The 26,755-nt window shown below is 40.2% G+C and overlaps 1 pseudogene; it reads left to right on the forward strand.

Moving 5' to 3' along the window:
- Window positions 1-355: 355 nt before the first annotated feature.
- On the forward strand, window positions 356-25,078 carry LOC114651570 (gastrula zinc finger protein XlCGF26.1-like; annotated as a pseudogene).
- Window positions 25,079-26,755: the final 1,677 nt, after the last annotated feature.

The raw sequence follows: 26,755 nt of genomic DNA on the forward strand, positions 1-26,755 counted from the left end.
GACATTTTTCTTCACGCAAAGAACCACGGACACATTGAATGATTTTCAAGTAGTGTGGTAAACAATACGACTTTAGGGACCTTAAAACTCGACTTGATGTTGATTTGAAGAAAAGACGGATAGGATTTGCTGGGTTTAATGGCCACTTCTCTACAAAATCTTTCGAATGCTGCTATATAATCTTTAGGGAAATGACAAGTTCGTTCTAAAAGAATCGAAACCCCGTTACCTATTGGCTAAAAGGACCTTTGCAGCCGCCCTTGTCACTTCTCCGCCCACCGCTATTCCGACTTCTGATTCGCTTCCCTCGATCTCCCAAGCGCTCCCCAAAAAAGCGCATGCGCGTTATGGCTGCGCCCGTGCTGAAAATCTGCGATGGCATGACGGACTTCCGGGAAGTTTCTACTCACTTTTTTCTTCTAAAGAGGAACTGTCTTCTGTTCTTATTAGTGCATAGCAGGCACGGCACATATTGTAGCATTGCCAATTTCTTTTAAATGACGCTTTTCAATGGGCTGTCTTTCGTGTCCTGTTTTGTCAAGGACGTTTGCACGGATACGCGACCCCCGTCGGTGAGTTTTGTATTTCTTTCTAGTTTATTAGAGGTGCGCTATCTGGGGTGGGGTTTACCAGAGGTAGCGCGAAGAGCTCTGGTGAAATACACGAACTTTAGCTAATGATATTAATAAAACAAAAGTGTCTTTAAACGGGATCCAAACATTTTGATGAAGCCCCCATGTGATCTTGGCATTGCTGTACAGTTCCGCGATTAATAAGCATACGTGGAGTACTCTGCAAGATTTGATAAGAGCCACTTTAAAGGAATAAACGTATAGAGCAAAAAACAAGACAAAATATTTTACTGCGGTAACTGGTAGCTGTCATTATTTTATACCACTGGCAGATTATGTTTAGCTTAAAACATTTTGCACACTTTCAATATTTTACTCCTAACAATGCAAAGCAAAGGGTAAATCTAACATGTTACACTTTTTTAAATAAACTACATGTAAATATAAGTTGAAACAATGTACTCAAGTGTACAGTAACATTTTGAGCCACCTTAAAATCAGTTCAATGTCATGAGGGGCTGGAGCCTATCTAGGCAGCACTGGGCACAAGAAGGAGATTAGATAGATAGACAGTGGGTGGGAGCCAGCCCATCGCATAGGTTGTATTAAAAGTATTTAAAAATGAAAAGAAAGAAAGACATAACATAATACTTAAACCTAATGCATTCAATTTAGGGTTGTTGGGGAGCCAGATTTTATCTTGGCTGCATAGAACCTCAGCACACTGGCAGGATCAGAGTTGGTGCCAGAACAAATTTAGCAACGTGAGATTGGGTTTTCACTGGGGAGTCTGACACATGATTGTATTACAGACAAAATTCACTTTACTTTAAGTTTACAACAGATATTCCTGAGAGTGCCTACACAACAGACTAGAGCAAGCAGACCTTCATTGTATATAATGCAACGTCACAAGTTGACACTGCTGCTCAACAAGTGCAAAGCCAAGATGAGGTTGTACCTGAGGTGGCACCCAGGGTCATGCATACATAAAGAAAAACACAGCAGTGAATTTGCCATTCATTAAAATAAATGGAGACCTACAAGTTCAAAATCACTCTTCTTTAGCATAGTCTATCACTGTGTATGGCTAACAAGGCTACAAAAATCCTGCTGTTCATGTACTATTGGCTTAATATTTAAGTGTCAAAACACTTTACTGTAAATAGAATAAAAAGCACAAAGGCTGATGTGTCTTGCTACAAGATTAAAACACACAAACACAAAATCGGAGTTTAAACCACTGAACTCAAGAAATCTAAGAACTGTGCAAAAGTTTTGTTATTGAAGTTGATGTGTCCCTGGAAAAGCATGCAGTGACAAAATTGCTCAACAGCATTTAACTGTTCTTTGTAATAATTCCTCCATTACATCTGCTGTACAAATATAATTTCAATTATTATACAGAAGCATCTCATAAATGGCAATATTACTGAACTATTTACTGGAAAGACATTTACACACAAGCTATAACTCAAACACTGTACAGAAATAGAGAGAAAATGCAAAATTACATGAAAAAACGTGTAATTGTACTGTGCAAGTCCGAAAGTGGCACTCATCTGGGTGTTACTTAATTTACTCCACCGCTGATTCTGGAGAGAACACTTCACAACCAGTGGGTACATAATTATGATGCACCACTAATAATATTTTAACATGTAGATGAACCTTTTCATTGTTTTTAGGAAGACAATTTTGCAGGCATTCTGGGAAATGTGAATTGTGGAAACCTGGTAGAAAAGGCATTGGGATATCTTGAATGAGAGCGCAGTTGTCGGTGTGCTTTGTGCCACTTGAAATTACAATGCATTACCATTGAGAAAAACTGTTACATTTTTCACCAAACAGCAAGTCTAATTTTTGCTATGTAAAATTTATTATGTTAAATACATGCATTTAAAATTTTATATTTAAATACATATTTTTTTTAAGAATTTGTATTGAGAGAATAAATGTGTCTGAATGGTGCTATTAATACTGTCAGCCATGTGCAATGTACACTCTTGCGTACGAAGACATATATACACACACACACACAAATATATATACTTGGGCCAATTTAAAGTGGCCAATTAATATAACTTTCAATTCTTTGAGAATTTAGGAAAAAAACAAAATACACATATAACAGTGTTTCCTAACTGTCCTGGGGGCACACTATGGCTGCAGGTTTTTTGTTCCAACCAGATTCCTAATCAGTGACGACACCTGATAGCACTGATTTCATTTATTAGCTGGGATTATTTTTTTTCTTTTATTCTACATTAAAAAAACACAGCAGCATGATTTTTTACATTTATAAGACATTTAGAAATATTTCTACTTTTGATATAGATTTAAATGCTTAACTCTCTTTTGTTTGATTTCATTATATTTTGCCTGTTCTCTGTGTAGTTTTCCCCCCTTTGTTATATCTTATTAATGACAATTGAAAATGAGCAGAGCAGACATGCTGGCAAACAACACTGAATAATCAAAGGCTGCAAGTAGTTTAGCATCAGACCCACTAATTAGTAAATAATGGATTAATTAAACAATTAGAACACCTGGAAAAGTAGAATGAAAATCAAGATGAAAATATTGTTAAAAAGAAAAAATACATTATTACCATATAACTGATTGGTACATTTTAATATATATCTATCTATATATATATATATATATATATAGTGGAACCTCTAGATACGAGTTTAATTCATTCCAGAACTGAGCTTGTATAGCGAATTTCTCATATCTAGAACAAACTTCCCCACTGAAAATAATGGAAATCCAGTTAATCCGTTCTGCACCCCAAATATATTAACATAAAAAATCAATTTTCCTAACAAATAACACTGATAAATTATATATACTGTAGTCTACCTTTAATAAATAACACTGGTAAATAATATAACTGATTATTAAAAGAATCAAAACAGGTGTCCAAAGTGCAGTAGAGCATTCAATAAATCTTTAAATAAATAATCCTTAAAACAGTTGTGAAGTGGAGGTTTAAAATACACAAGAATAACAATCCTTTAACACGAGGTTAAAACGTCAAAAGGATGCCGTCTTTAAAAAACAGATGACAATCGCCGGTGCTTCTTCTCTGTTAGCGTCTCACCTGTGGGCTCTGCAACAGGCAAGACACTCTTAATGCAGCTGACCTTCTCTACAGCGTCCTGCTTCAGCTGTTTGGCTCGCCTGTTCAGCTACACGCGAGCCTGCACTCGCCCGCCTGCCTGCCTGCCTGCCTGCCTGCCCTCCCTCCCTCCCTCCCTCTCTCTCTCTCTCTCTCTCTCTCTCTCCCTCTCTCTCTCCTCTCTCTCTTCTCTCTCTCTCTCTCTCTCTCTCTCTCTCTCTCCTTTTACTTTTTCTCCCCTTAACCGGCTCGCGCTTCTCTATATATGCGGGGGAGGACATGGCAGCTGCAGCCCATCAGCCACAGGAACAATCATGGATGTGGGCAGTTTCCCACCTGTGCACTTAAGTGAGAAAACGCAGACACCGCAGATCGCGGCTCGCAACTGCTACCACGCCCCCTTGCCAAGCCGCGAGCTATACCCACAGCCTGGCTCGTTACGCGAGCCCATGCTCGTATTTAGATCTGAATTTTTCGCTCATCACTTTCCTCGTATTTTGAATTTCTCGTAATACAGAGGTGATCGTATCTCGAGGTTCCACTGTGTATATATATATATATATATATATATATATATATATATATATTTACCAAACTTAGATTACTATATTGTTCCCAAAACAAAGAACTTGGGAAATAACACATCACTTAATTAGCCCAGGAGTCCAATTAAAAACAGAAGCTGGTTGGAACAAAAACCTGCAGCCACAGTGTGCGCCCAGGACTGAGGTTGGGAAACACTGATATATAATTCAAATGTATTAAAAAATGTCCTTGAAGGGCCAAAACCGTCGTCGGAATGTATAGTAAAAGGAACAGTTGCATGTTTAGGTTACATGATGCCAAATTAGTGCAACTTAAATTTCAATTATAAATTTCTTGTATTTTCGCTCTTCTTTCTTTCTCTTCCATCAGTTTGTTGCTGATGATGAGGTCACAAAATGTCTCCATTGTGTTCTTTCTATGGCCAGATCCACTGCCTGTCTAATACTAAGGTTGCGTGTTTCAAGGTCCTCCCTAATGCTATTCCTCCAGTGTTTCTGTTGTCTTGCTCTTATTGTTTTCTCTGTGATGTGGCAGTGCAAAACCCTTTATGGCACGGGTGTCAAACTCCAGTCCTGGAGGAACACAGTGGCTGTAGGTTTTCATTCTAACCATCTTCTTCATTAGTGACTATTTTTTTGCTGCTAATTCTTATTTTGCCTTTGTTTTAATTAGCTTGACTCAGGCCCCTTAGTTGCTTCTTTTTACTTAATTAGCAGCCAAACAATAATGAGACACACAACAATCCGCCACATCACCAGGTCATCTGTTCCCATCACACAATATCTGAAAATACAGAAAGGTGATGGTCTCAGTAAAGCTGATCTTTCAGGTCACCAAAACATTTTGATAGTGTTGTTAGACAAAACAGAAAATCAACAGTTTTGGAAATGTCTGCTGTGGCAGAATGAGAGCAGCAACAGGACAGGGAATTAAATAACGATTTTAATTAACAGCAAGAGTCATCCATCCATCCTCTTCTGCTTATCCAAGATCGGGTCGTGGGGGCAGCAGCTTGAGCAGAGATGCCCAGACTTCCCTCTCCCCGGCCACTTCTTCTAGCTCTTCCAGGAGAATCCCAAGGTGTTCCCAGGCCAGCCGAGAGACATAGTCCCTCCAGTGTGTCCTGGGTCTTCCCCGGGGCTCCTCCCGGTTAGACGTGCCCGGAACACCTCACCAGGGAGGCGTCCAGGAGGCATCCTGATCAGATGCCCAAGCCACCTCATCTGACTCCTCTCGATGCGGAGGAGCAGCGGCTCTACTCTGACTCCCTCCTGGATGACTGAGCTTCTCGCCCTATCTTTAAGGGAAAGCCCAGAGACCCTACGGAGGAAACTCATTTCAGCCGCTTGTATTCGCGATCTGGGCGGCACGGTGGCGCAGTGGGTAGCGCTGCTGCCTCGCAGTTGGGAGACCTGGGGACCCGGGTTCGCTTCCCGGGTCCTCCCCTGCGTGGAGTTTGCATGTTCTCCCCGTGTCTGCGTGGGTTCCTCCGGGCGCTCCCGGTTTCCTCCCACAGTCCAAAAGACATGCAGGTAGGTGGATTGGCGATTCTAAATTGGCCCTAGTGTGTGCTTGGTGTGTGGGTTGTGTTTGTGTGTGTCCTGCGGTGGGTTGGCACCCTGCCCGGGGATTGTTTCCTGCCTTGTGCCCTGTGTTGGCTGGATTGGCTCCAGCAGACCCCCGTGACCCTGTGTTCGGATTAAGCGGGTTGGAAAATGGATGGATGGATGTATTCGCGATCTTTCTTTCGGTCACTACCCATAGCTCATGACCATAGGTGAAGGTAGGAACATAGATCAACAGGTAAATTGAGAGCTTTGCCTTGCGGCTCAGCTCCTTTTTCACCACGACAGACCGAAGCAGAGCCCGCATCACTACGGATGCTGCACCGATCCACCTGTCGATCTCCCACTCCATTCTTCCCTCACTCGTGAACAAGATCCCGAGATACTTGAACTTCTCCACTTAACAGCAAGAATCAGCTTCTCAATAAGAGATTGGTTGGAGTGAGATTGGTTGAAGTTTGAAGCCCCAATTTAGCTGGTCATCTGTTGGCTCGTTTCACATCTCATTTCTGTTTGACTGCCATTTAATGAAGAAAAGAATAAATTCAGAGGACTGAATCCTTATAAACAGGGCTATTAAAATGAAGGGAAGAGAAGTTAATTATCAGTGAAAACTGATCACTGATTAGGAAAAGGGTTGGAATAAAAACCTGCCGCCACTGCAGCCCTCCAGGCCCGGAGTTTCACACCCCTGCTTTAGCATGGGTGGGCAGATTCAGTCCTGGAGGGCCGCAGTGGTTGCAGGTTTTTATTCCAACCCAGTTGCTTAATTCAAAACCAATCCTTGTCAATTATTTAATTTCGTGGCATGCTAGTGCTTTGACTCTGCCATGTCAAGTCATTCTCATATCCTAGATTTTTTTTTCCTTTCTAAGAATGTCATCCAAATGATTTGAAGTCAAAAGCAGACGAGTTATTCTCAGTGCTTTACTTTTTTCTCTTCACTTTCCTTCCAAGTATTTAATTAAACCCAATAGTGCATGATAAATACACACAGGTGTAAATGGAAACAAGCTAATTGGTGAAATGCTGGTTTCTTTTGTCATTTGCATCTTATTGTTAATAAGGAGCAATTAAAAACCAAGACTGCAGCTGTTTAAGACTAAAATAAGCAATAAGGGTTCAAAATCTTAACAAGTGAGACAACTAAAGTGAAGCAGAAATGTTACTTGAGCAATAAGTGCTTCTTATTAAGCAATTGGGTTGGAGCAAAAACCTGTAGCCACTGCGGCCCTCCAGGACTGAATCTGCCCACCCCTACTTTATGACAACAATCTTCCATTCATTCTGGTAACATATCCAAACCACAGGAGTCGTCGTTTCTGAATTTGATTGTTTAATGTGTCTTTTTCCTATGCATATATTTTGTTGCACAGTGTGTTCATGAAGTATACAGATCTCTGTTCAGCAGCTTGTATCATTTGAGCTGTGACGTGATCTGTACCTGGTGCTTTTTCTTTTTTCTGTGCCATAATTGCAGCTTTCACCTTATCTTCAAGAAAGTTCCCCATTGTTTGGCTCTCATTTGTTGATTTTTTTTTTCCTGTTTCAGTTTCTGTCTTTTGTCACTGGGTTCAAGGATCTCATCTGATATCCTTGGTGTCCTTTTTTCTTAGCTTCTGTAGCATTTTGTAGTGGAGCTCAATTGACTTCAATATAAAGTTATATTCGCTTTCTTTTGCCTCTGTTAATCGCCAACCTGCAGCCCAGATTGTAGTTTTGTGTGTTTACCTGTGGGGAGCAGTTATTAGGCAGTCCAGAATGTTTTTAACCTGTGGGGTTTGAGACTCACTCTTCATTGGATTTGTGAAATATGGATCAGTTGGCTTTATTAGAAATTAACCTTGACCTCCTTTTTTTAAAAAAAATCCTTTTGATATGGCAAAGAAGGCAGAGAAAACATCACCACCACTACTGGTTGCACCCTCTGACTGCACAGTGTGTGAAGAAAGGAAACTTTTGTGTAATCTATGAAGAAATGCGATGATACACATAAGTTCTTCAAGTACTGTTGGATGTCAGTTTTGATTGCCTGCTGTAGCTGGTATTACACGTCAGTCAACAAATATGAGTCGGTGTTAGCCCTGTTAGCTACTAGGCACCTTGAGGTAAGCAATATACCCTCTGGCATTAATAATCCAAAGTTACGTCATTAGCACAAACCTATAAGTTTTTGCCATTTGTGTTGTTCTTGCTATGACTACCAGTGTGGCCATTGCTATAATAATGAAGTGTTAAAAAGCACATACCCTAACTTACATGTATGTTTGTATTATTTATTTTTAATTTGAACGTTCTAACCTTTTTTTTTTGGCTAATTTCGCAGCACTAATATGTATGAGGTTGATCAGCATAGTCCATGGATGGTTGTTTTGAGGCAGCAACCAGATGGATTTTGAAGCATGATCACGCATGCACATTGTTTTAGTTTGGGAAAATGGTTCAAAGGTTTTAACAGAAAATAAGCAGGCAAGAATCAGAGAGGAAAGGTCCAATACTTCAATTGTTTACTTGTTCAAATATAATATCAGTTACATACAATATAATAGCAGTATACATGCAGATATAGGAATTGTACTATTGACTTACAGTAATATATATAAAGATATATGATTTATACTATTAACTTACAGTAATACAGATATGTGAATTATACTATACTTACAGTAATATCAAAAGACCCAGAGCCATCATCCTAGACCAGTAGACTGAGGGAGCCCGCGTGTCAGTCTCGTCAGAGGATCAACTCGTGAGCCTGGTCCAATACCGGGCAGTGTGCACGTTCCCCACGGTTGAGCTTCCGAAGAAACTGAGGGCGGAACCTTCCCTTATATACTAATTGAGTGGCCTTACCCAAAATGGCTTACGTGTAAGCAGTGTATACAGAAGTGATCAGTTTCAGCACACACCCTTCCACGGGACGCAGTATTGTTTTTCTTCTACTTGGCCCTCACTGAGATGGTGCCTAGTATCAGAAGACACACAATAACAAGCGTTGCTTGCAATGAAGCCCCTCGAAGTGAAAAACAAGTACATGGCCTTGACTGTATTCCCATAACATTCTGAAACTCTTTATGAGAAGCAAGTTTTTGCACATTCTTTCGCTATCATCCCAAACATTCCAATCTTTGTAGCTGGTTTTGCACTGAAGCGACCAACCCCCCCCCCTCTTACTCCTTTATTTCATCCCTTCTCCTGTTACAGAGAAAACCTTTTTTATTACACACATTTACAAAGATGATTGTGATTTATAAAGGTAAATTGCATATATATCCATCCATCCATTTTGCAACCCGCTGAATCCTAACTACAGGGTCATTGGGGGGGGGGTCTGCTGGAGCCAATCCCAGCCAACATAGGGCGCAAAGCAGGAACCAATCCCGGGCAGGGCACCAACCCATCTCAATATATATATAATATATAAAAAAACATGCGTACGCCAAGTCTTATAAATCATCTTTTTTTTTTGGCTTACACATTTTCCTGTTTTTTACTGTTTGCATATTTTCACACACAAATCCATGCAAAGTTTTATAAAATGAGCTCCCTGGTCTGATTGTTGTTCTCGAAGCCTGTTCAATTCTTCTTTTTTTTTTCTTCACAACAAAATGGTTTTATTATACTAAACATTTTTCTGTAAGAGCTGATTTTCACAGTAAGGTAACTTTTAACTAGTACAGAAAATTGATCCATATACTTTATGGTTATTTACTAATGTGGCAAATGTAGCATGTTGCCATAAACTGTGTGCTGCTTTTACCACTAGGCTTAAAGCTAAAGAGCTGTTTCTTTGTAACAAATCAGACCCAACATGTTGAAAAAGGCTGATCACTAGCACTCAGTTTCCTATACTGTAAGGCGGCTAATATAAGGATAGGCCAATATCACCCTCTGAAGCACCCCGCTGTACATCCCCCTTTTGATATGAGTTTTAAACAGTCAAATGAATATGTACAGTATGCGAAACAAGACATTTCCAAGGGATTTTAGCAAAGCCAAATATAAATTTATTACACATTTAAAAAAGAAAGAGACAAAGATGAAAAAAGCAGCAACATTTTTCTTCTCCAATACACAATAACCCCCTATAAGCGTGAATGAAAAATATATATACAGTAATCCCTCCTCCATCGCGGGGGTTGCGTTCCAGAGCCACCCGCGAAATAAGAAAATCCGCGAAGTAGAAACCATATGTTTATATGGTTATTTTTTATATTGTCATGCTTGGGTCACAGATTTGCGCAGAAACACAGGAGGTTGTAGAGAGACAGGAACGTTATTCAAACACTGCAAACAAACATTTGTCTCTTTTTCAAAAGTTTAAACTGTGCTCCATGACAAGACAGAGATGACAGTTCAGTCTCACAATTAAAAGAATGCAAACATATCTTCCTCTTCAAAGGAGCAAACAAATCAATAGGGCTGTTTGGCTTTTAAGTATGTGAAGCACCACGGCACAAAGCTGTTGAAGGCGGGCAGCTCACACCCCCTCTGTCAGGAGCAGAGAGAGAGAGAGAGAGAGAGACAGATAAAAAAATCAATACGTGCCCTTCGTGCTTTTAAGTATGCGAAGCACCGTTCAGCATGTCGTTTCAGGAAGCAGCTGCAGCTGCACAAAAGATAGCAACGTCAAGATAATCTTTCAGCATTTTTAGACGAGCGTCCGTATCGTCTAGGTGTGCGAACAGCCCCCCTGCTTACACCCCCTACGTCAGCGCAAGAGAGAGAGAGAAAGTAAGTTGGGTAGCTTCTCAGCCAGCTGCCAATAGCGTCCCTTGTATGAAATCAACTGGGCAAACCAACGGAGGAAGCATGTACCAGAAATTAAAAGACCCATTGTCCGCAGAAACCCGCGAAGCAGCGAAAAATCCGCGATATATATTTAAATATGCTTACATATAAAATCCGCGATGGGAGTGAAGCCGCGAAAGGCGAAACGCGATATAGCGAGGGATCACTGTATAGTGCAATGCACACCCCAGCCCCTCCCAATATTCACACAATTGTCCAGAATTCAAGTTGGCTTATTATAATGAGTGGATGAGTTGTAGAAGCTGGCCAACAAAAGAATCTGAAAATTTTAAATGTAAAATGTATCCACTGTCAATTATGTACCATTATGAAAAAAGGACTTAAATGAGTTCCCCTGTTTAGACAGGTCTTTGTAGCCATAGATCCTTTTTATTTGGCCAATGCAGATGCTGATCCGTTTAGCTAGTTTTCCTGTGTTTTTCATCCAATTGCTGTTCTTTTCTCTCCTTTCAAGGAACAGAGTCATTTATGCAAATTACATCTACAACCGGATGTCCAGCCTTCAGGGGTGCCACTGTCAATCACCTGTCTATTCACCAAACAGCATGTATGGGCATAAGCAGGCGATAGAGACAAGTGTCAAACGCATAACATTTTTTATGTGGCAGCACTACAATTTGGCAAGAGACGCTCAAGCTGAATCTAATAATTATTCTTTTTTGTTGTTATTATCCACACAGGCAAGCCTTGGTGTGGAAGAGCAAAATTGCACATCAGGTCAGGTGCCCTTAGAAATGGACTCTGCAGTATGTGAGGAGGAAATCTCGGGAAGCTCCATTTCCACCAGAAGCCGGGAAGTTGTATGGGACTCTTCTATTTCTTTCAAGGATTGCTCAAATCCAAGATTAGTCATCATGAAAGGGAAGATTGGTGACCCTAATTATGGTTTGAATAAAAATATCTGTGACTATCAGCAAGTTGTTATCAAACAGGAAGCCAATGACCCTGCATACAACTTTATTAAACATCAGGGCTTCATTAAACAAGAAGTGTGTGACCCTGAATATGAAATCATTAAAAAAGAGATTGGTGAACCAGAGGTTGACATCATCAAACATGAAGTGGGTGACCTTAGATGTGATATTATTAAACAGGAGGTTTTGGACCCTGAATATGATAGCAGTCAAACATCAGAACATGAAGACTTCATGAATTCAGAGGAGGATCACCTTAGGCTAGAGACACCCCCAGATATTCAAGCCATGGTGAATTTAAGAACTCTTCCAGGGAGACATGGCACTCCTGAGCTGCCTGAATCATTGCAGTGGGGGGACGAGGAAGAGTTCACGGAGGAGGACTTGTCTGATGCAGAGCAAGAGCAGGATCTACTTCCATTTTCTTCTTGTCAGCCTGTAATAAGTAAGTCAACCTGCATGATGAGACATAATAAGATCATTCATTCACATATTTAATGGTTTTCTAAGTACTCTGAGCAATCCAGAACATTCCATGCCACTGGATACAAGGAACTGGCATCCTGTCCAGGTGTTGTTCCTTCCTTGTGCATGGTGATTGCTTGGATACGCTGTCCTGTTCTTGATAAGCCGATCAGGAAAATGGATGGATGGATACATGTGAAGAGCATCAGTCCATCACAGGGTGACATGCACGTTCACACACCCACACTTAATCAAAGTGGCAAATTTGTGCATTCACTAAATTAATGTACATGGGGGCTTAGCTTCTCAATTAAAAATATACAGATGTCCTTGATACATCCATCCATCTATTATCCAACCTGCTATATCCTAACTACAGGGTCAAGGGGGTCTACTAGAGTCAATCCCAGCCAACACAGGGCGCAAGGCAGGAAACAAACCTCGGGCAGGGCGCCAGCCCACCTTAGGGTGCGCACACACACCCACACACTAGGGACAATTTAGAATCGCCACTGCACCTAACCTGCATGTCTTTGGACTGTGGGAGGAAACCGGAGTACCCGGAGGAAACCCACGCAGACACGGGGAGAACATGCAAACTCCATGCAGGGAGGACCCGGGAAGCGAACCCAGGTCTCCTAACTGATACATATTTACTATTATTGTATGATTTTACTTTGTGTTGCATTTAACATCCTTTTGGAACCATTTCAGCACCCTACAAGCTCAGAATGTTGTTAGTACCAATGCTTCAAATACCATTCAAAGCCACAAAATAAAATAAAAATTGTTATATTAGCCAGAGAACTCATAGTAAGGATATTAAAGTCTGAGAAATTTCATAAATGTTTAGTATAAGGAGTCGGAAATGTGTAAATATTTAAGTAGGATTTTGAACATAAGGTCAAGTTATAGTAAAAATGTTCTGCATGCTTTGTGTATTATACTTGAGCCTTTGCTCTGCTAATTATTCCATATTTTATGCCTTTGTAGTTGATTGATGCATAAATGTAAGAAATGTGCAGCATGCTTTCTCCTTTTGTTATTATGACTCATTTCTTATTTTACCCATTCTTGCTCGCTTTGTGTCAAAGGCAGCACCATGGAAAATACACACTGAGCAGCTTGCCACTTGCTTTCAAGCCACTTATGTTAAAAGGGGAAAAAAGTGAAAAGGAATTTAAATTTGTTTGATTCAGTATTATGTTTTTTTGTTCTGGTACTGAGGTCCATAAGCTGGTATTGAAACAGATGTCAGAATAAAAAAGTGTCTGGTGATATAGACTCAACGTAATTTTTTTTTTTGTTATGGAGGCTGCTGCAAACAGAAGAGAGAGAAATGTACACTTTTTAAAATCTGTTAAGGATCAGACTCCTAAAAATGCACTTAACACAGTTGCCTGGAGTCATGTGATGCGAGTCCCTCAGAATCGCCAATGCACTCACGCTTGAGTGAGGTGTATCTGTGGTGCGGTTACAACAGTCATTTACTGTAATAAGTAAACATAAAGAGGAATTTTCATTTAAAAAAAATCAATGAATAGATAAAGATGAAATATGAATTTAAATATGACTGTTAGTAGTACTAGGGTGTTGTACCTTGTTAACCATTATGAATGTAGTGAAAAGGCAAGCAAAATGACACCTTTTATTGGCTAACTAAAAAGATTACAATATGCAAGGTTTCAAGGCAACTCAGGCCCCCTTCTTCAGGCAAGATGTAAGCACATGATTACATCTTGCCTGAAGAAGGGGCCTGAGTTGCCTCGAAAGCTTGCATATTGTAATATGACTGTTATAAATGAACAAATCAAATAAAGTTGCCCTCAAAATTATTCAACCACCATTGCAAATTAGGTTTATTGGCAAAATTTACAAACTTTCATCTGTTTGCAATAAACAAATCAAACGAGAACAATTTAAATAGCTCAACACAATTAATATTACAAGTGGTTTCTCCACATTCAATACAAAATTCCACTTGTAATGACTACTGCATTCTCAAAATTATTCAACCCCTTCACGATAAGCATCTTTAGTACTTTGTAGAGCACCCTTTTTGCTGTTATGATCTGCTGCAAATGTACTGCATAGCCAGACACCAGCTTCTGGCAGCGTTCCTGAGGAATCTTCGGCCATTCCTCATGGGCAATGACATCCAGCTCACTAATATTATTGGGTTTGCATGCTGCAACTACCTTCTTCAAATCATACCAGAGATCTTCTCTTGGGTTCAACTTTAGAATCTTCCAGGAATTTTTCTGAAACCAAGCCTTGGTGGACTTTGAGATATGCTTGGGTTCATTGACCTGTTGGAAGTGTCAGTGATGCCCAAGCTTCAGCTTCCTTACTGTCATCATGAGGTTTTCTCTTAGGATTTCTTGATACTTGATTGAATCCATCTTACCCTCCACACTCTGGATGTTTCCAGTGCTAAAAGAACCAAAGCAGCCCCAGAGCATCACCGAGCCACTGCCGTGCTTCCCTCTAGGTGGGGTGTTCTTTTTCTGTATATGCTTCATTCTTCCCCCTTACACATATTCAGCTGAACTATAGGCCCGAATGTTCCATTTTTGTTTCAGTTCTTCACAGAACAGAATCCCAAAACTTGTGTGGCTTATTTATATGGTTTTGTGGGTATTGGAGCCGACTTTTCTTGTACTTTTGGGTCAGTAATGGTGTACATTTTGTGAGTTCGGGCATGGAGACCTTCAGCATTTAGTGTGCCTCTCACTGTGGAAACTGAAACCTCAGTGCCTACTGCCACCAAGTCTTGCTGCAGGTCTTTTGCAGTCACTTGAGGGTTTTTGGCTACCTGCCACCTCAGAAATCTGGTGGCAGCTGTTGATCGCTTCTCTTACTGTCACGTCCAGGTAAAGTAGCCAGCGTTCCTTGAACTTTGAACTTGTGATCTATGCTTCCAGCGGTATCTCTAGGAACATTCAGTGCCTTTGATATATTTTTGTATCCTTTTCCTTGTTTGTGCAAGGCAATGAACTATTCTGTTAACTTTTTGGATAGTTATCTTGACTTCCCCATATTTCTAACATGCAGTCAAATGTCACTGTGAACATGGCCCTGGCCAGTCCAGACATTTGATATGTTCTGTCTCAAGCACACCTGATGCAACTAATGAGGCCCTTGATTAGTCGCATCAGGAGTGCTTGTGACAACACCAGAATTGCAAATGTGTGCCGTTATGGGAGATTCTGTCCAGGGGGTTGAATAATTTTGAGACTGCAGTAGTCATTAAAAGTGGCATTTTGTGTTGAATATGGAGAAATCACTTGTAATAGTAGTCGTGTAGAGCTATTTAAATTTTTCTTATTTGATTTATTTATTGCAGACAGCTGAAAGTTTGTAAATTTTGCCAATAAAACTAATTTGCAATGGGGGTTGAATAATTTTGACTGCAAATGTATACAGTGCCTGAACTCGTTCCTACTTTGAGGTACGCTTTTGTTTTATAGCACCCTGACACAGTTTTCTGTTTGTTGCGAAATGCTAACTTGTAACCTTAAATTACCATGTAGAAAGATTTTGTCGTTCCTGAAGTTTATGCAGCTTGGAAATCAAACCTGAAATTGCTGAGGCATATTGCATGGCTGCCTTAAGTTTATCTGGCATGAAACAGTTTAGAATTTTAGCTATGGTGACATACACAAGCTGAGTAACAAAGAAAAATGCAGCTGCATATCCAAAAGACATTCATTCTTTGCAGGTGATCAGATTTGCAAAACGAAGTTTTTCTTGTTAAACTCTTATTTTAATGAAACCAGTCCTTGGTGTGTTTGTGTATTAGCAGACATGTCTACTTATGGTACAAGCTGTTTAAAAAGCTCAAGAGAAGTAAACTAAGCTGCCAGTTTAATAAATTACTGTATTAATAAGTTAGTGATTTTCAAAATTTCCGGTTATGAACACACATTGTGTACAGTAAGCAGTACATGTACAGTCAGAGTTTCTGAGCAGCCTGCTTGAAACTACATCTCTTGGCAAAGTTTTGGTTGTGCTGTCATCTGAACACAAAGCAAGTGGTGTTAATTAAATGCTGGTATCAAGCCCATATAAAGTAGCACAAGTAGAAAATTGACATCATGGTGTAACATTTAGGTGTGTTTGCATACATGAGTAGCTGGTTTGAAAGGTTGCACAGTTTTATATTTTCTAGTGACACTTCAAAGAGTTTATCATCACAATTGTGTTTATTACATATTTTTGTAACAGTGAATCATATTAAAAATTAAGAGCGATAATAGAATATAATTACATATACTAGTAGTGCTCATAAAATGTTTAATACCATTTTACAATATTATGTGACTGAAGTTGCTTTCATAAAGAGCAGATTCCAACTCAAGTGATTTGAAGATTCTTGTGCTAATTGTTAGTTGTTGAACATGGAGGGTCTGTGGCTAATTGTAGTTCAGATTTCTTAAATGTAGCATTTTTTCAGAAAAAAGTTAGCTGAGGAGATTTAAAATCTATGCAAAGTCTGAAGTAAAAATTTTAGGTTGCATCCAAACATGATAGATAGTGGACTATTGTAGTGCTTTATAGTGTCAGGGAAATACTGAATTATTATAATCTTCAGATAATGCAGGCATGTGGTTAATTTTGGTGTAATAAAAAAATGGAGTACATATTTACTCACTTTGGCAGAAAGTGTTACTGAGCCATCTTTTATACATTTCTACATAAGTTACTTTTATTTTTCACTTTTACAGACATAAACATCATGTTACTTACCCGATTGATTTCAAGGAGCAGGAGAAGTGAGGTGCTCTGACTTAGGGTCATTCACACAGCCGCAAAGACGAGTGCAAGATGGGGTGGAGGTAGAAGGCAGACTGTTGGCATACAATGAGACCCACTGCTGCATTCCGGAACATTAGGGGACAGTGATTAACAAATAAACAATAAGAATATCATTCTTAGTGAATTGAAAAAAATACACATCTGATGATGGACCTTCCTTATACAGTAACACTTAGCCATCTGACCCACCCCATACCCTGTCCTGTTTTGGTGTGCATGACTGTAAGTGTTTCATTGATTTTCCTTCAGGAGTGACATTTGAACAAGTAAACGTAGAAAATGTAAAAAAAAAAAAGATTATACAAGTTGAAGTAACCACACTAAGGTAAAAATTGAAAGAGTAAATTAATCTATAATCTGTAATTGAAGTCACACAGGATGTTTCTCCATTTTAAGATAGACAAGTTCACAAATTTTCCAATGCTTTTCAAAAATGTGTACAGCAAACTCTCTATGCGAGATATTGCAATGGAAATCCCAAATTTCAACAAAACTGATCTCTTGGGAACTATTTGCTTCTTGTGGACAGACAGACAGGCATAGCTATCCCAGCAGGTGCTTTTCACAATATATGCTATTGAAATAGAATAAAGAAAATCAATGTAAAAGGTTTGGGGTCTGACTGGAGCAACCCCATTGAATACCAGCGATGCTGGAAAATGTGGAAAAAATAAGTATTAAACTAAAGCAAGAGTTTGTGTTTTAGTTCAGGCTTCAGGTAAAGAGTTTCTGTGGGCTACTGTGGCTTCGACAGATACAAGTTCAGAAATGAATGCTGACTTTCAGCTGGTTCCCACCCAAAAAGTGAAGGTTAATGCCTCTGTCTTCCCCAAATTCATTACCCCCAACTTTTACCTGCCGTGCAAAGCCAACCAGCACACTGCAGAACATGTGTGAGTGTGTGCGCCTAACAATGAGAACACGCCTAAAAAAAGATATTCACAGTCCTTAGTGAAAGTTTGTTTAATTTGTTATCAATTTTCACAGAGTGAAGTTCATAATGTTAAGCACAGAATGGGAAATGGTAATGGATTTTTCATTATTTACATAAATTTGTGACTGAAGTGGTGGTAGAAAATTTCAGTGTAGTGAATTTGCAGAAAGCACTGGTGTGTAAATTTCTGAGATGTAGCTCTATAAATGAAGCATAACTGCTGGCAATTGGGCTCATAGATCATAGTGCCACATTGGAACAAGCATTGGAAAAACAACTGGCGATCAAATAGTGAATACTGACTAAACTCTGCACATTATATGTGCTTATATTTGTTTTCTCTCATTTTATTCATGTAAGCAAACCAAGTGAGGCATAGTTAATGTGAAAACTGTGCCACTACAGACCCATTATTTATTAACTAGGCCTACTGTCACTACTATTTCTCTCTCATATATTACATACTACCCATCCCCCATGGCTTCACCTGCATAGAACTGAAACAGGACAGCGAGGAGGGCCCTGCCCGGCTCCCTATCCCTGACGTCATGCTTCTCCTCCCCTCAGTCTGTCTCGGATTAGTGCGAATATATCTCTCCTGAAGTGAACTGTGATTCTTAGCGCAATGAAAGAAGTTGCAAAATCTACTGGAATGTTCAAGCAAATTCTAGAAAAAAGCCCGATCTGAATCTGTTCAGTAGTTCTCTTGTGAAAGTGAACAGACACAGATATTGGATTTTTTATATCTGTATATAGAAAGATATATATCTAAGGTCTGTGCATCTGTGTGTTCAGTTCCTTAGAGCAATCTGATTGGTCAGTTTGCAATGTAAAGAGGTAATGAAAGAGGAAGTGTGAATGTGAGATGTATGAGGTTGAGTAAAGGTATAGGAGACATGCTGAAAGAGACACTTCAAATACCTCAAGTATAAACGTGAACCGGATGCAAGAAAGGCACTTTGAAAATAATGACAGATTCTAAGAAGAAAGCTTTACAGGAATGCGTTCAAGAGAAGGGGGCATGTCAGTGAAGAGAGGTTCAGACACTGAGGAAAGGTGCTGAAAGTACACATACGGCAAGAGATAAATATTTAATTTTTCTGTTACCTGACTGTGACAGGTACCATGGCTAGCAATATCTATATATATAAAATTCTTTTCGTGTTTGAAACGGAAATTACGTATGACCACAGAGGAACAGGAAAAACATTCTTAATAAACCTGATTCTTGCCGAGAGAGCGAATGGTGACATAGCTCTGGCTGTAGCGTCCTGGGGAATCGCTTCTACATTATTAGATGGAGGCCATACAACACATTTGGCATTGCAATTACCATTAAACCTTGCTCACGACGAAAATCCAATTTGCAACATACGCAAGGGCTCTGGAAAGGCAAAAGTCTTGCAACATTCAAAGATAATAGTTTGGGATGAGTGCACCATGGCACATAAAAGAGCTTATGAAGCCTTGAACCGAACAATGCAAGATGTCAGAGATCCTACCAAAATAATGGGAGGTACTGTCGTTTTACTCGCAGGAGATTTTCGTCAAACATTACCAGTTATTCCACAAGGGACATCAGGAGATGAACTCAACACGTGTTTAAAATCCATGCTTCTCCCACGGTCAGTCATATGTCGTTTATTCTCAGGTAGGTACATCAAAAAATGTATACATTTATGCACGTAATGGGCAAACAAAAAATGTAGTATACTTGAAAGCACTGCAGTACTACTCAATGTATCTTTAGTTCTTAAATTTTACTGTTTAATAATTTATACGCTTCTTATATGTTGTTCAAATTCTTTTATCAAAATACCAGTAACGGCGCACTGCACGATAACTTGCAGTGAATATATTTGACTTGAGCATTCATAGTATTCATCCTCTTTCTCTGTACGTTTAGCATTTGTTTGCTCAGAGGTTGATGTGTTTGCTGCTTCCTGAGCAGCTCTTCTTTACTCCACCCTACCAGCCCGCTGCTTCTCTTTCATCGGCATCTTTTCACATTAAAACTGATTAAGTTAGTTTTTGTGTTGCGATTACTTAGTACGTTTTCTTTAACCTTTCACTTAATCTGGCACTTAAGTCTTCAATCTGCCTCAAGAATGATTAGCGAAGGTGGTAGGGAATGAGAATGGCGCCTGTATGCATCCGCCGCAAGGCTGCCCTGCTGTGCGCTGCGAGAGTTGATTCTACAATAAAATAAAATAAAGAGTAATAAAATCATCACCCTGAAAATGGATAGTAGACATCACGTAGTATATGTGTACCAAATTTCAAGTCAATAGGTGAAACGGTTTGCGAGCTACAGGTGATTTAAAATCCTGGACAGACAAACGAACAGCCACTGTAGCGTAATATAGAAGAAGATTTTACTGTTTAATAATTTATATTTATATGCAATGTGCTTCTTATATATTACTTCATATTCTCATATGATAATGATGTTAATAATGTTGTTTATATTGATTTATATGTTATTGTAAGTGCTGTTTATTTGTTGAAAAATAAAATTGGCAATTAACAAACTTATTTTATAAATACATTTTATTTTTTTCCCTTGCACTCAGTGAGCGAAGCCACTGGGTAATCCGCTAGTATAAAACTAAATGTTTGCTTGTCCAGTATCCAAATCCAAACTGTTAAACCTGTCTCCTCCAATTTTTGGAACATACTTTCCATTTTTATGATACATAAAAAAACGACAAAACCTCTGCTGTCTGTGCCCTGGATTAATGTTGTTTGGTGTCTACAAGAGGGCTGCTATCACCAGTGAAGAAAGACAACAAGGAGCACAAAAAAGAGGGATGTAAGGGCTAAGATGTCCAATGAACAGAGATTCCTAAATGTATGACATGATCATAACAGACAGATTTCCCACTGTCCCAATGTGCCCATTATAAACTGGTGATTTGCTGTGCTAGTTTGGTATTTTTGGTGACAAGGATGAATTCTATTCGTGTAAAGTTTCGATGTTTAACTTCTGTTATTGTCATTCCCTGTACAAAATTATGTTCGAGTTTTCTGGTGTTAACAACTGGAGTTGACAAACCAGAAAAATCTTACAGCATTTTATATTCATGTGTTTTGCTTTGTTTACCAATAGGAATACCGATATGGGAAGAGGCAGTTGACACTGTTCAGAGTATTCAGATCACATTGTCTCCATTTCATTGCTCTGAACCTGAAGAACAGTTTGTTAAAACTGGAGCACTTCATCTAAATGAAGACATCTGTCCTAAGATTATTCAAGCTGGAGGTGACACAGACAGAAGGGGTCTCATTCAGGAAACAACTCTGCACCAGAGACTCCATAATGAGAAGAGACTTTATGATTCAACAGATTATGGAAAAAAAACTCATGAAGAAATATCTGCAGTATCACCAGAAAAATCATACTGGAGAAAAACCATATTGTTGCAGTGAATGTGATAAAAGGTTCACTCTCAAGTACAATCTTCAGCAGCACCAGAAAATCCACACCGGGGAAAGGACCCTACAGTTGTAGCGAATGTGACAAGAGATTCACAGAGAAACACAGTCTGCGTCGACACCAGAGGACTCATACTGGAGAAAAGCCATTTAGCTGTGCTGAGTGTGGAAGGAGGTTTACTGAGAAACATAGCCTTCAACGGCACCAGAGAATTCACACAGGAGAGAAGCTCTACTGTTGTAGTCAGTGCGGGAAGAGATTTACACGGGAAATGACTCTTCAGCAACATTTGAGAATCCACACTGGAGAAAAGCCATACTGCTGTACTGTATGTGGAAAGAGGTTCACCCAGGAAGGTACACTCAAACAGCACCAGCGCATCCATACAGGAGAACGACCCTATTGCTGTACTCAGTGTGGGAAACGTTTCACAGGAAAAAATACTCTTCTTTACCATCAGAGGATTCACACAGGAGAGAAACCATATTCTTGCACTGAATGTGGAAAGAAGTTCTCAGAGAAAAAATATTTGAGACAGCATCAGAGAACTCACACGGGAGAGAAATTGTACGGCTGCAGTGAATGTGGTAAGAGGTTTTCACTGAAAAACACTCTTCAACGACACCAGAGAGTCCACACAGGAGAGAAACCATTTTCTTGCCTTGAATGTGGAAAAAGATTCACCCGGGAAATTACTCTTCAAAACCATCAGAGAATTCACACTGGGGAAAAGCCGTACTGTTGCAATGAATGTGGGAAAAGGTTTCGCCTAAAGAACACACTTAAACAACATCAGAGAATTCATACGGGAGAGAATTTGTACTCATGCACTGACTGTGGAAGAAAATTCACACAGGAAATTGCTCTTCAGAACCACCGGACAATTCATACTGGAGAGGAGCTTTATGGCTGCACTTTATGTGGGAAGAAATTCACACTGAAAAAAACTCTCCAGAGGCATCAAAAAATTCACACTGGGGAAAAGCCTCACTGTTGCACAGAATGTGGGAAGAGTTTCACACGTAGAAGTCATCTTCAGCATCACCAGAGGATTCACACAGGAGAAAAGCCATACAGCTGTACTGAATGTGGGAAATGTTTCATAGAGAAAAATAAACTTCAGCAACATCAGAGAATTCACACAGGGGAGAAGCCCCATTGTTGCACTGAATGTGGGAAAAGATTTGCACGAAGAAGTCATCTTCGACAGCATCAAAGAATTCACACTGGTGAAAAGCCATTTGCCTGTACTGAATGTGGAAAGTGTTTCACTGAAAAAAACAGCCTTAAACATCATCTAAGAACTCACACTGGAGAAAAGCCATACTGCTGTACCACATGTGGAAAGTACTTCCGACAAAGAACTCATCTTCAGCAACACCAGAGAATTCATATTGGGGGGAAAACGTGACACCTTTGTGCTGCAAAGCTAAACTGTGAGAAAACTTATGAAATTATTTACATTCATCCCAGCTATAGATACACCATTTGTTTCAGTATTTAGGTTGCCTTAAAAAGGGTTGCAGTCAATAATCTCCTCTCAAGAAACTGCTTTTCCTGGAGAGGGTCACAGTGGCAGAAGGCCGAGCAGGTCTGCCCAGACTTCCCTGTCCCCAGCTACAGATTCCAGCTATTCCTGGTGGAGTTCCCAGGTGTTTCCAAGACAGCCAATAGATATACTGTAATCTCTCCAGTGCATCTTGGGCTTACCGCAGGGCCTCTGCCCAGTGGGTTGTGCCCAGAGCTGTTCTAGGGGATCCTCACGATGGAAACATCCTTTTGAAGTGCCCAAACCATCTCAACTGGCTGTTGGCAATCTGGAGTAGCAGCAGGTCTCTTGAATGGCTGAGCATCTCCTGCTATAAAAGGAGTTTCGGCCAAGCCACCCTGTGAAGAAACCTTTCTGCCACTTGTACGAGCAATTTCATTCTTTCAGTCATTACCAAACGCTCATGACCATAGGTGTAAGGACAGGGATGTAGATTGACCAGCAAACAGACCGTTTTGGTGTTAGAATCAGCTCCCTCTTCACCACCAAAGACCCAGTATAGCGCCTGTAGCACAGCTACCACCACTCCCATCTGCTTATCAGTCTCATGTTCCTTTCTTCCATGACTTGTGAACAAGATCCGTAAACACCTGAACTCCTCCAGGCAGTTGTTCCCCCATCACCTAGAAAAGAGAAATCCACTCTTTTCTGAGAGAGAACCATGACCTCAGAGTTGAAGGTGCTGATCCTCATCGCAGCCACTTCACACTCGGCAATGAATCACTCAAGTGTGAGCAAAAGTCGCAGTCAGATGAGGCAAAGAGGAAAACATTGTCTGCATAAGGCAATAACGACACTCCCTGACTCTACATCCTCACATTCTCGGCTGTGCCTTGATATGTTGTCCATGAAGACCACAAATGGGAGTGGTGATGAGACACAGCCACAGTGAGTGCTTTTGATATAACATCAAGTGGTCAGTCACAGCATGCAAGACTAGTGATACAAAGCTATAGCATCACAGATAAAGGGGAAATACTGTTGGGTTTTATTGGAAATATTCCTATTCTGGCTGACTCTGATTTCTTTGTGAATGAGAAATGGATTCTTTTATAAAAGTTTTGGGTGATCAGTTAACACCACTTTTGTGTAATCTATGGACAAGGTGCAAAGTCCACAATTCTTGTAATCACTCTTAGCAAGTCTTGAAGTTGGCAGTACTACTTGTGAGAAAAAGTAGTGAGACATTGTGTGTTCGATTCAGGACTGATTATGTTTAATAAAGGACTTATAGCTGTCAACATGAAACAGATTCATATACACTACTTCTTATTCCAGGGTGGCAGACCATCATTAACACTTCACCACTTTAACACAAATTAAGGAACTAGAAAACTGCCCTCCAGCTCAAGGCTACTTATCTTGAGATGCATAAGTGATGCAAGCGCCACCTAGTAAATTATCATATAGGGGTTATAACACACGAGTACTGAAATGTGAAAAAGTGATAAAGACTGTAACTGGCAAAAGAAATGCAAGCAAAACCAAACTCGGATGAAACCTGGACTGTCTGTCTGACAGACAACATGTGGAGCTGAATATTTCTGCTAAGATGAAACCATAAAAGTTACTGACTACTTTTACTCACTCAAACATGCCATTGTCAGCCGTTCTCTTCTTCTCTTTCTGCCCACCATATTCTCAGAAACAATTGCTCAGCATCCGCTATTGGAAAATCAGTAGTTGTTTTCCTGTGTCTCCTCATGGTTTAACTCTATGGTGTAATCTGCCTTTCATTTCTCAGTTCCCCTGTGTTTTTCTTACTGTGTGTGCGTCAATGTCTCAGCAAGGGTGATGGGTACTGAAAATGTAGTGACCCCACGCAGATGACCAATGGCATTGGAGCTTTGAAAATAACTTAGGTTTTGATTTTAAAAAATAAAAAGTAGTGCAATGTAATGGGGTATAATTCAGATGTCGTGTGACATGTATGGATTGCACTGAAATTCTTATTTCTGTGCTTGACCAACACACACAATACACGTCAGTCTCGCTCCAAATGTTATGTAAAATATAACAACTTAGAATATATTAAGCCAAAAAGTAACCTGGACTAGGGTGTAATGTACCTTCCCGCTAGACCCTACAAGCAAGCAAACAAGCCAACCACTCAGTTCCGTGATCTTTGGTCCCCTGGATTAGATTAAAAGGGTTTGAGAGTGTTATTCATTTTACTCATATCTGGAATCAGATACACTGTGTGCGAGCAAACTGGACCAACTACCCCCTTTCTGCTGCATGTAGGACTGGGCAGAAATTGATGTGGGAGGGGATGGATGTCAGACTCCTCCGACATTCCGAAATCCTCCTCAGGTGGGCACCATGGGAGGGGATTTGGTTAGAATCCCCATCTTACTCTGCGATGTTCCAAGTGTTAGCATATATTTAAAATGTGATGTTATTTGTATGTATAAAATCAGTTTGTGAGTAAATGATATTCTTTATATTTTCAATTTCCTTGTAATGGTATTCTTTATTATCACCATACAAGGTAAATAATGTCTTCTACTGTACCAGAATGAAGTCAGTGCAGTTTTAGGACAGAGGTTATGGTTAAGGTCTAGTGTGGTTACTGTTTAGTGTGAACAGAGAAGGTTAGGGTGAAGACTAAATGGTAATACAGTAATCCCTCCTCCATCGCGGGGGTTGCGTTCCAGAGCCACCCACGAAATAAGAAAATCCGCGAAGTAGAAACCATATGTTTATATGGTTATTTTTATATTGTCATGCTTGGGTCACAGATTTGCGCAGAAACACAGGAGGTTGTAGAGAGACAGGAACGTTATTCAAACACTGCAAACAAACATTTGTCTCTTTTTCAAAAGTTTAAACTGTGCTCCATGACAAGACAGAGATGACAGTTCCGTCTCACAATTAAAAGAATGCAAACATACCTTCCTTTTCAAAGGAGTGCCCGTCAGGAGCACTGAATGTCAGAAAGTGAGAGAAAACCAAACAAATCAATAGGGCTGTTTGCTTTTAAGTATGCGAAGCACCGCGGCTCAAAGCTGTTGAAGGCGGCAGCTCACACCCCCTCCGTCAGGAGCACACAAAGAGAGTGAGACAGAGTTTGTTTTTTCAATCAAAAAATCAATACGTGCCCTTCGAGCTTTTAAGTATGCGAAGCACCGTGCAGCATGTCGCTTCAGGAAGCAGCTGCACAGAAGGTAGCAACGTGAAGATAATCTTTCAGCATTTTTAGACAAGCGTCCGTATCGTCTAGGTGTGCGAACAGCCCCCCTGCTCAATCCCCCTACGTCAGGATCGGAGAAAGCGCAAGAGAGAGAGAAAAGTAAGCTGGGTAGCTTCTCAGCCATCTGCCAATAGCGTCCCTTGTATGAAATCAACTGGGCAAACCAACTGAGGAAGCATGTACCAGAAATTAAAAAACCCATTGTCCTCAGAAATCCGCGAACCAGCAAAAAATCTGCGATATATATTTAAATATGCTTACATATAAAATCCGCGATAGAGTGAAGCCGCGAAAGGCGAAGCGCGAAATAGCGAGGGATCACTGTACTTGGATATCCAAATCTCACGTCTATCTGACCCTACTCTATCCGTCATCCTACTCATCACAGGCACTTTTTATCTACTGTATTCAACAAGATCCTAATGACTAAACCTCTTGAGAAGGCTATTCTTGACCCATCCTGAGTAAGTTATTCCAGACCAGTCTCTCTTCTCCCATTTCTGACCTAAAACATTGGAATGTGCTGTCTCTGACCAAGTCTCTTCCTTTGTTCTACAGAACAGACTGCTTGATCCTAATCAGTTAGACTTCAAGAAGGGTTTCTCCACCACGACAGATCTACTCACTATAGTCAACATGTGACAGCAGGCTAGAGCTACCAACATGTCATCTGTCCTTATCCTGCTAGACCTCTCGTCTGCCTTTGGCACAGTCCAACCAGCAGATCCTTCTTGATGCTCTCTCTGACATTGGCATCACTGGAACCTGCCCTCTCTGGAGGTCTGTGTCCTGCCTCTTAAGCAGATCCTTAAATGCATCCGGGCATG

The sequence above is a fragment of the Erpetoichthys calabaricus genome, chromosome 5, assembly GCF_900747795.2.
Source record: "Erpetoichthys calabaricus chromosome 5, fErpCal1.3, whole genome shotgun sequence".
Lineage (NCBI taxonomy): Eukaryota > Metazoa > Chordata > Cladistia > Polypteriformes > Polypteridae > Erpetoichthys > Erpetoichthys calabaricus.